The following is an 8,203-nucleotide window of genomic DNA, read 5'->3' on the forward strand; positions in this document are numbered from 1 at the left end:
AAGGTAAGAAGAACTCAGGGGTCCTGGTCAGTGAGTTAAACAACACTGTCTCTAGTCATTTCTCCTCTCCCATATTCCCATTTATTCTTGTTGTTTTCAAAATCTATAGGCTAATGCTTTTTGTCCATTTTCATAGTCCTAAAACAATATTAGACAAACACAACACTGTCCGTGTGTGTGTGTGTGTGTGTGTGTGTGTGTGTGTGCCTCCTGGTTGAGGAGATGTAATCTCATGTTTTGTCCACAGAACCAACAGGAGACAACAGAGTCAGAGATTCTCAGTCATCAAACAGACCTGGCCTCCATATTCAGTGTATGTAATCCTGTTATGCACATTTGTTTTTGTTTACCTCCAGATAAGTTGATGTGTCAATCATTCATTAATGTGTTAATGAGAAAGCATTTATTTTCTTGCTAAACTTATTTACTTTATTTATTTCAGTTGCTTGAAGAGAATATTATGACATTTATGAAGAACGAGCTGAAGATATTCAAGAGGATTCTTAGTCCAGAACTCCCAGAAGGCTTTGAGAGTCAGAAGCAGGATAAGGAAGTGGATGCTGAAGATGAGAAGCATGAGAGCAGTGCCAGAGAGGGGCTCTGAAGATCACACTGCACATCTTGAGGAAAATGAACCAGAAGGAGCTTGCTGACACACTGGAGAAATGTAAGATCTGTCTGCCTCATGTTGAATGATGTTTTATAACAAACATTTAAAAGTGGAAACTAAAGTACAGCTAAAGTAGCTGTGTAACTCAATGATATTGTAGAAGCCTTAACACAACACCCAGTGAACTCATCAAGTAGCAGCAGGGATGTGTTGTTAATTTAGACAGGAGAGACAGATTTAGAGAAAGAGAGAACAGACAATGATAGATAGACAACAATAATGATACTGTCTGCAATATGAATAATAATAATATAATCAGTCACTCCAGTGTGTATTGCATTATGAAATCATTTACAGATTTATACAGGCAGTTAAGAAATAATTATTATAATTTAAAACTTTAACAACAGTCCTACAATACAGATTTAAAACAGACGTAACATTAATATCCTCTGTGTTATTTCTTCATTCAGATGAACTTGCTATGATTTGCCAACGTGAACTCAAATCTAATCTAAAGAAGAAGTTTCAATGTGTATTTGAGGGGATCGCTAAACAAGGAAACCCAACACTTCTCAATAAGATCTACACAGAGCTCTACATCACAGAGGGTGGAACAGGAGAGGTCAATAATGAACATGAGCTGAGACAGATTGAGACAACAACCAGGAAACAAGCAAGACCAGAGACTGCAATCAAATGTAACGACATCTTCAAACCCTTAACTGGACAAGACAAACCTATCAGAACTGTGCTGACAAAGGGAGTCGCTGGCATTGGAAAAACAGTCTCTGTGCAGAAGTTCATTCTGGACTGGGCTGAAGGAAAAGCAAATCAGGATGTCCAATTTGTATTTTCATTCCCTTTTCGGGAGCTGAATTTGATGAAAGGGGAAAAACACACTTTGATTGAACTTCTCAACCACTTCTCAATGGAAACCAAAGAATCAAGAATCTCCAACAAGAACAAAGTTCTGTTCATCTTTGATGGTCTGGATGAGTGCCGACTGCCCCTAGACTTCCAGAAGAACAAGATCTGTTGTGATGTCAACAAGTCAACCTCAGTGGATGGTCTGCTGACAAATCTCATCAAGGGGAATCTGCTTCCCTCTGCTCTCCTCTGGATAACTACCCGACCTGCAGCAGCCAATCAGATCCCTTCAGGGTGTGTTGACCAGGTGACAGAGGTACGAGGGTTCAATGACCCACAGAAGGAGGAGTACTTCAGGAAGAGATTCAGTGATGAGGACCTGGCCAGCAGAATCATCTCACACATAAAGACATCAAGGAGCATCCACATCATGTGCCACATTCCAGTCTTCTGTTGGATTTCTGCAACAGTCCTTGAAGACATGCTGAAACATAAGAGAGAAGAGATGCCCAAGACTCTGACTGAGATGTACATACACCTTGTGGTGTTTCATACCAAACAGAAGAATGAAAAGTATCTTGGGAAAGAAGAGACAGGTCCACACTGGAATAAAGAGAGCATTCTGTCACTGGGAAAACTGGCTTTTCAACAGCTTGTGAAGGGCAATCTGATTTTCTATGAAGAAGACCTGAAAGAGGCTGGCATTGATGTCAATGAAGCCTCAGTGTACTCAGGATTGTGCACACAGATCTTTAAAGAGGAATGTGGACTGTACCAGGACAAGGTGTACTGCTTCGTGCATCTGAGCATTCAGGAGTTTCTGGCTGCTGTATATGTGTTCCTTTCATTCATCAACAACAATGAAAATCTAATGTGCCAAACCTCAAACAACGTCCAGGAACATTTTCTACTGAAGACAAGAAGTTACTTTCTACAAGAGTGCTGTGGATGAAGCCTTACAAAGTGAGACAGGAAATCTGGACCTTTTCCTCCGCTTCCTTCTGGGCCTCTCACTGGAGTCCAATCAGAAGCACTTACGAGGTCTACTGACAAAGACAAGAAGCAGCTCACAGAGCCACGAAGAAACAGTCAAGTACATCAAGGAGAAGATCAGGGAGAATCCCTCTCCAGAGAGGTGCATCAATCTGTTCCACTGTCTGAATGAACTGAATGACCATTCTCTAGTGGAGGAGATCCAAAGATACCTGAGATCAGGAAGTGTCTCCAGTGAAGAACTCTTACCTGCACAGTGGTCAGCGCTGGTCTTTGTGTTGCTGACTTCAGAAAAGGAGCTGGATGTGTTTGACCTGAAGAAATACTCCAGATCAGAGGAAGGTCTTCTGAGGCTGCTGCCAGTGGTCAAAGCCTCCAGAGTTTCTCTGTGAGTAAATACAAATACATTTAAGTGCTAATGGTCTGGAAGAACTATTCAGTTTAGAGAAAAAAAATATATTATTGAATAACATATTGAATCAGTGCATTTGTGTTCACATTAGTATAACAAAATGACCATACAATTCTAGGAGACAGAAGATGAATCTATATGTTGTTTGGTGTTAAACGAACAGTGTGTTTGTGAAGTCATGATGATCTCTTTATCAGGCTGTCAGGCTGTGGAGTCACAGAGGAAGGCTGTGCTTCTCTGGTCTCAGCTCTGACATCAAACCCCTCACACCTGAGAGAGATGGATCTGAGTAACAATGACCTGAAGGATTCAGGAGTGAAGCTGCTCTTTGCTGGACTGGGGAATCCCCACTGTAAACTGGAGACTCTGAGGTCAGTATTCCTGTAATGTGTTTACCAGACATAGTCCACATCATACAGACACACATAGTCCACATCACATGTGTTTACCAGACACATAGTCCACATCACACAGACACACATAGTCCACATCATACAGACACACATAGTCCACATCACATGTGTTTACCAGACACATAGTCCACATCACATGTGTTTACCAGACACATAGTCCACATCACATGTGTTTACCAGACACATAGTCCACATCACATATGTTTACCAGACACATAGTCCACATCACACAGACATACATAGTCCACATCACATGTGTTTACCAGGCACATAGTCCACATCACACAGACATACATAGTCCACATCACATGTGTTTACCAGGCACATAGTCCACATCACACAGACACACATAGTCCACATCATACAGACACACATAGTCCACATCACATGTGTTTACCAGACACATAGTCCACATCACATGTGTTTACCAGACAAATAGTCCACATCACACAGACACACATAGTCCACATCATACAGACACACATAGTCCACATCACATGTGTTTACCAGGCACATAATCCACATCATACAGACACACATAGTCCACATCACATGTGTTTACCAGACACATAGTCCACATCATATGTGTTTACCAGACACATAGTCCACATCACATATGTTTACCAGACACATAGTCCACATCATATGTGTTTACCAGACACATAGTCCACATCACATATGTTTACCAGACACATAGTCCACATCATACAGACACACATAGTCCACATCACATGTGTTTACCAGACACATAGTCCACATCATATGTGTTTACCAGACACATAGTCCACATCACATATGTTTACCAGACACATAGTCCACATCACATGTGTTTACCAGACACATAGTCCACATCATATGTGTTTACCAGACACATAGTCCACATCACATGTGTTTACCAGACACATAGTCCACATCATATGTGTTTACCAGACACATAGTCCACATCACATGTGTTTACCAGACACATAGTCCACATCATACAGACACACATAGTCCACATCACATATGTTTACCAGACACATAGTCCACATCATATGTGTTTACCAGACACATAGTCCACATCATACAGACACACATAGTCCACATCACATGTGTTTACCAGACACATAGTCCACATCATATGTGTTTACCAGGCACATAGTCCACATCACATGTGTTTGGACAGTGAAGCTTACAGGTTTAAATGTGCTGCTATACTCCAGTATTTTGGATTTGAGAAAACAGTTTAATATTAGGTGACAGTACAGAACGTCACCTTTAATTAGAGGTTAATGGTGAGAGGTTAGTTTGTTTTGTTGTAGCCTCTGTAACTCTCTCACTCTTTATTATTAATGATTCAGTCATGGTCTTTCTTAATCATGGCAGTCACAGACTTGACGTAGTCATTGTTGGCCAGGAAAATGGTACCAAATGCTATACCTTTGACTACTTTAATACACTATAAGTGTTTTGGTCATGATACTTATGACTTTGTAAAATGGGGGATAGATACATAAAGATCAGTCAGTTCTAAACAGTAGACATGTCTGAAAGTAGCCTCAAATAAAAGGTGACATTATAGACTGACCAGCAGACTGACCAGACCAGTTTAAGAAGAAGTATCAGTCAGAAGACAGACAGTGAGGTATCAGACTTAGATTGTACTGAGTATACAGTCCACACCATATCTATTTTGACAGTGACGCTAACGTTTTAAATGTGGCTCTATACTCCAGAATTTTGGATTTGAGATCAAATGTTTTTGAGGTGCCAGTATACTCAAATTTTCATACAAACCATTTTTCTCTCTAAAAGCAATATTATGATCATTTACAATAATGATACATTAATTTATTAATAGATATGGCAGGTTTCAGGACACTGACATATCTGAATATGTTGAAAATTATACTGCCATTATTTTCACCACCAAAGAATATCAGTGTGGTTTTAATATGATTTGACTCTTTGCAGGCTGTCAGGCTGTCTAGTCACAGAGGAAGGCTGTGCTTCTCTGGTCTCAGCTCTGAAGTCAAACCTCTCACACCTGAGAGAGCTGGATCTGAGTAACAATGACCTGAAGGATTCAGGAGTGAAGCTGCTCTCTGCTGGACTGGGGAATCCCCACTGTAAACTGGAGACTCTGAGGTCAGAATTCCTGTAGTTGGTCAACAAGTGATAACTGTTCACCAGATCCACATGTGTTTACCAGACACACATAGTCCACATCACATGTGTTCGGACAGTGAAGCTTACAGTTTTCAAATGTATGCTATACTCCAGCAATTTAGATTTGAGATAAAAAAACGTTTAATATTAGGTGACAGTACAGAATGTCACTTTTTTAATGGTGAGAGGTTAGTATGTTTTGTTGTAGCCTCTGTAACTCTCTCACTCTTTATTATAAGTGATTCATTCATGATCTTTCTCAATCATGACAGTCACAGGCTTGATGTAGTCATCGCGTTCAAAGAATATGGGACCAAATACTATACTTTTGACTACTTTAATACACATTCATTCATTTATGAATAGATATGGCAGGTTTAAAAAAATATACTGCCACTCCAATTTCACCACCAAAGAATATCATTGTGGTTTTAATATGATTTGACTCTTTGCAGGCTGTCAGGCTGTCTAGTCACAGAGGAAGGCTGTGCTTCTCTGGTCTCAGCTCTGAAATCAAACCCCTCACACCTGAGAGAGCTGGATCTGAGCTACAATCACCCAGGAGACTCAGGAGTCAGACTGCTCTCTGCTAGACTGGAGGATCCACACTGCAGACTGGAGAAACTCAAGTATGTAGAGGGTTTGTCAATGTTCATATCAGAAATGTTTGACTTATCAGGCCAGTTAAGACAAACATTCTTATCACAACTTGGACAAAGTTATATTTCTGACTGTGTGTTTATCCGTGCATGTGTGAGTGTGTGAGTTGACGTGTATCACTCAATCACTGTCTGTTCCTCTGCTTACCGCTACAGTGTGGAACATGGTGGAGAGTACGCAATGAAACCTGGGCTTAGAAAATGTGAGTGTTGACTTCTGTGAAGAATATGACTAAGAATAAGTCTTAATTCAAGTTAAGTCAAAGTCAAAGACCAACATCATTACTTACTTGGTCATATTAAATATCAGCTGTAGTTCTACAGAAGCAGAAATCAGGGACACCAACGTTTAGAAAGAGTTGCTTTGACAATGTGTGTGTCTGTGTATGTGTGTGTGTGTGTCTGTGTGTGGCGTGTTCGTGTTACATTAGAGATGTGTGAGTATTCATGCATGCATACATGTGTGTGTGTGTGTGTGTCATCATGGTTCAGTACGACATCATGTGTCCAGCGTGTGTGTGCTCATCAATGCGTACAGGTGTTTGAGTATGTGTGTAATTAATGTGAATAAGTGTGTTTTACAATACCATACAGTATAACATATGATCATTCAACAAGTCTCAAGTTACCTTAACTTCTCCTTTTGATTTCTAATATTGTGTCTGGTTTCATCCATCAGATGCATGTGATCTCACACTGGACCCAAACACAGTAAACAGACTCCTCTCTCTGTCTGAGGAGAACAGAAAGGTGACACGTGGGAGAGAGGATCAGCCATATCCTAATCACCCAGAGAGATTTGGCTACAGGAAGCAGGTGCTGTGTAGAGAGGGTCTGACTGGGCGCTGTTACTGGGAGGTAGAGTGGAGTGGGAGAAGGGCTGTTATAGGAGTGACATATAAAGGAATCAGCAGGAGAGGAGAGGGTGAGGACAGTCTGATTGGATGGAATGACAAGTCCTGGAGTCTGGTCTGCTCTGACAACCTTTACACTGCCTGGCACAATACTAATTCCACTACCATAGCCGTCCCCCCCTCCAGCTCCCACAGAGTAGGAGTGTATCTGGACTGGCCAGCCGGCACTCTGTCCTTCTACAGAGTCTCCTCTGACACACTGACCCACCTGTACACATATCAAACCACATTCACTGAGCCCCTCTATCCAGGGTTTCTGGTTTATGACTCCTCAGTGTCCCTGTGTCAGGTGGTCCCTGTGTCAAACACAACATGATGTTTCCGTCTAATCCTGGTCATGTTCAGTAAGACACACTGGAGCAACAATGTAAAATAGCTCTCTAGTGTGTAAACATGTGATTGTAAATATTCATGAATAAACACCATTGACGTTGTGAAACACAACTTGGACCTGCTGACGTCTGAGCGCGACATATGTTTGTTGTTGGAAGCTGAAAGCTGAACGAGAGGTCTATTGTTTTTGTAAAGCTGACCGTGTTTTTATATTATTTTATGATCCTGCAGCACTGTTGGGCTTAGCTTCTGTTAGTGCTGCTGTCTGTCCCGGGATCCTGCAGCACTGTTGGGCTTAGCTTCTGTTAGTGCTGCTGTCTGTCCCAGGATCCTGCAGCACTGTTGGGCTTAGCTTCTGTTAGTGCTGCTGTCTGTCCCGGGATCCTGCAGCACTGTTGGGCTTAGCTTCTGTTAGTGCTGCTGTCTGTCCCGGGATCCTGCAGCACTGTTGGGCTTAGCTTCTGTTAGTGCTGCTGTCTGTCCCGGGATCCTGCAGCACTGTTGGGCTTAGCTTCTGTTAGTGCTGCTGTCTGTCCCGGGATCCTGCAGCACTGTTGGGCTTAGCTTCTGTTAGTGCTGCTGTCTGTCCCGGGATCCTGCAGCACTGTTTTTAAAATCTGTTAGTGCTGCTGTTGCTGTCCCCAGGATCCTGCAGCACGCTGTTGGGCTTAGCTTCTGTTAGTGCTGCAATGTCTGTCCCAAAATCCTGCAGCACGGTTTCCTTTAATTCTGTTAGTGCTGCTGTCTGTTCAGTATCCTGCATCACTGTTGGGCTATGACATCATGGTTCAGTGCTGCTGTCTGGTCCAGGGATCCTGCAGCACTGTTGGGCTTCAGTATCTGTTAGTGCT

The 8,203-nt window shown here is 42.0% G+C and overlaps 1 pseudogene; it reads left to right on the plus strand.

The window, feature by feature from the left end:
* The first annotated feature begins 232 nt into the window (after positions 1-232).
* On the plus strand, positions 233-7,948 carry LOC135536127 (NLR family CARD domain-containing protein 3-like; annotated as a pseudogene).
* Positions 7,949-8,203: the final 255 nt, after the last annotated feature.

The sequence above is a fragment of the Oncorhynchus masou genome, unplaced genomic scaffold, assembly GCF_036934945.1.
Source record: "Oncorhynchus masou masou isolate Uvic2021 unplaced genomic scaffold, UVic_Omas_1.1 unplaced_scaffold_560, whole genome shotgun sequence".
NCBI lineage: Eukaryota > Metazoa > Chordata > Actinopteri > Salmoniformes > Salmonidae > Oncorhynchus > Oncorhynchus masou.